Source organism: Nicotiana attenuata, chromosome 7 (assembly GCF_001879085.1).
Source record: "Nicotiana attenuata strain UT chromosome 7, NIATTr2, whole genome shotgun sequence".
NCBI lineage: Eukaryota > Viridiplantae > Streptophyta > Magnoliopsida > Solanales > Solanaceae > Nicotiana > Nicotiana attenuata.
The window spans coordinates 39,559,543-39,563,281 of record NC_031995.1 but is presented as its reverse complement, the minus strand read 5'-3'; positions in this window follow the sequence as shown (position 1 = coordinate 39,563,281).

Sequence of the window (3,739 nt, the reverse complement as noted above, 5' to 3'; positions counted from 1 at the left end):
AAGGAAGTCCAATTGATAAGACCATAGTTGCAACTACAATTTCCATAGTTGCAACTATAATTTCATAGTTGCAACTATGGAGAATCTTAAGCCAAAAAAAACTCTATAAATAGAGAGTGCATGTTGGAAAGAAGACATCGAGTCTTGTTGGAAGAAATCACTTTATAGTCTCTCTTTGTCTTTAATATTTGCTACTAGTTGTCTTTATTTTAGAAGAATAATATTTCTTCATAAGTTCTTTATTCCTAAATTAGTTTTTCTTACTTCGTTATGGAGTAACTTCTTTTGTTGGGATAGTTGATGAAGCTTGATATATATGTTATAATACTATCTCAGTTTAATACATTTTTGTTTTGAAACTTTCTATTTTATATTGTGCTATAATAATAGTTTTTAACTAATCATTGTTATCACTTCTATATATTTTATCTTTAAGTTACTCTCATATTAGTTTTGTAATTCTCACGGAGCAAAATTAATATATAGTAACTATTGAATAAAATAGTGAAGTGAGAGTAATTATTAGTAAGCTATTATTAAAAGTCGATAATCTTGCTTGCCTCAGTTTTAATTCTCACGGAGGAATTGTTGTAGGCAAGATTATTGATTTTTTAGTAAAAATATTCTCACGAAGTTTTTACTACCTCTTAGCACAATTCAAGCAAGAAAAATATTTCGGTTTAATCGTCACTAGTTTTAACTCAATTAATCACATAACCTCACGGAGTGTTATTAATTGGCTACTTCTTAATGAGCTAAATATAATTGTATTAGCAATAAGCAATTATTCCTTAGAGAAATACATGTAAAACTTGAGATTTTATTTTAATATATTATCAAGTGAATTCAATGATTCCCAACTCTTTTAAATTATAAATCTTCCACAAGTTCTTGGTTTTTATTAAAGTAACTAACAAGTTTTAAACCTCACTCACTTTTCATCAAATTGATTCTCTCAAATAGTAGTTGAAATATTAAAAGTCTGTAGCATAGATGTTCCAATCTCTGTGGGACGATATCATAAACTATACTAGAATTTGACAAAGCACGAGCAGGAAAATCCTATACACATTGGCTTCGTCAATTTTTTGGCGCCGTTGCCGGGGATTGGCATACATCTACTTCAGATTAAATATTTTGTTACTAATTTGAGAATTTATTACTGTTATTTTTATTTCAGTTATTATTGTCACTAATTAAGTGCTATAACTACTACTGTGATATTAATCCTAATGTAATGTTCTTGTTCATAATGGTATTGTAAAAGTTTTTTTTTTTTCTTTTGTATTATTTCTTCCTACTAGTTCCATCATTAACTGTTTTTTAGTAAATTATACATACTGCTATTAGTACTCTCTCATTTATCATAATAATAGTGTTATAACTACTATTTACTATTTTTATAACGTGTATATTTATAATTGTTATATTATTGTTAGTTCTTTTACATTGAAGTTTTTTTTACTACTGAAAAATATGCATATAACCATTCCAACTATATATACTATCACTAATTACTTTTGTCCATATATAATAGTATTATAGTATAGTTTCTTGTCATAGTTGACTTTAGCATCATTTTGTTTTTCTTTATGTCTATTTTGTTATAAGTTTGAGTATAATATTATTATTCTCTATAGATAATAAAATTATCGTACAATTATTTTTGCTTAGCACCTACTATTTTTATTATTTTTGTAATTTTTATATACTTATTTTTTTTTCTTGTACTTTCTTTACTTAAGAATTTTAAGTAGTTTATGACCCGCTCTTCTATAAAAGAATTGGCTAATTACTGTAACGATCCGAATTTTCATTTTAAGAATTTGCATATCGTTCAATGGCTTAAGACCCCGAGAAGATTCGTAATACACATTATGACTCGCATGTATGGTCAAGTTTGGTTTTCGTAAGATTCAGAGTTAAATTTAAAGAAAAAAAAATCAAAGTCTTATTTTGAAAATTCAAATGGAAAGAGTTGACCGGAGAGTTGACTTTTGAGAAAACGACCCCAAACAGGAATTTTAATGATGTCAATAGCTTCTCATGGTGATTTCGGACTTAGGCATGTGTCCGGAATTGGATTTGGAATTCCATAGGACAATTCAGCACTTTTTGACGAAGTAAGAAAGTTGATGTGTTCTAATTATATTATTTATTATGTGAAAGAGGTCTATTACTATGATGGATACCAATAAGATATGATATCAAGTGTACGAGGTGTACTACAAGATATATGGGGTCTAAGGAAAGTCCTATGTCTAAGCCAAGTTGGAAAATTTCATAATAGACTAAAGTTTCAAATGAGTACGCACTAGACCTCACTTGGGACGAGCATATCTACATATATATAAGATGTTATATGATGCACAACCTATCAGATTCAAGGTCTTTGAGTCTAGTTTCTAACGCTTCAAACCGTTCGTCATTTGGACATTTGTACAAAACGTTATGATGGATTTACTGACGGCGGGTAATGCTGTGTTCTGCGGCAGACCGAATGCGATTTATAAGTCGCATTTAACACCTGCGACTTGCCTGGACAGATTACCAAACGCGAGTTTCAGCCATTTTTAACACATTTGGAGCTATGGAGCTCGGATTGAGGCGATTTTTGAGACGATTTTCACCATATGGATTGGGGTAAGTGATTCTAACTCGATTTTGGTTGAAATACATGAATCTATTGTTGTTTTTATCATGAAATTAGTGAATTGAATTGAAAATGGTAGAAATTCTCTATACCTTAGATTTAAGATTTGGAGGTCGATTTGTTGTTGGAATTTAGTAATTTTTGTATGGTTGGACTCGTGGTTAAATGTGGGCCCCACGGGCGATTTTAAGTTAAATTTCGGATTTTTAATGGAAAATGTAGAAATTCATATGGAATTAATTCCTATAATTTGTATTGACTGAATCGAATTGTTTATGCCTAGATTTGAGAATTTCGGGCGCGAATTCGCGAGGCAAAGGCTTGTTGGAGTTTTGAATTGGTCGTAAAGCGAGGTAAGTGTTTGGTTTAACCTTAGCTTGAGGAATTAGGAGTTGTGTTATAATTTTTATGTGTTATTTGTCGAGTACGACGTATAGGCATGGTGACGAGTATCTATACGTTGGTGTCAAGCATGCCCGTGAGTCTTATACTTTGATTAATATGACTCCTATTTGACTTAACTGAAGAGTTTTGCCTCTCCTATTGTTATGTTATATTTCCATAACTACTTGACTCCTGTTGATTTCCTTATTATTAACTTGTATATTGTGGGATCGTTGCCACGTGTTAGTTTTCTCGTTATTAAATTGTTTCCTTTACGCCAGTATTCTTTTCTGTGGTTATTCCTTTGAGCTGGTTCTACCATTTTTCTCGTGATTTACAACCCATAAGTTGATTTACTTTTCTTACTTTGTATTATTGTCATTTGTTGTAGTTATATGTATTGCGGTGATATCCGATCCTTCTGTTGTGATGTAACTGTTGATTTTATTGGTTGCGTTGTGTATTTACTTTGGGACTACGGATGTGGAATTCCGGTAGCTCCCTCTTGTTTGTTTACTTTGGGACTATGGGTTAGATTCCCGGGAGATCCCCCTGCACATTTACTTTGGGATTCCCGGGAGATCCCCCTGCACATTTACTTTGGGACTACGGGTTAGATTCTCGGGAGATCCCCCTACACATATATTGAGGATACCAAGAGATCCTTGGGATACCAAGAGATCCCTAGCATATATATTGAGG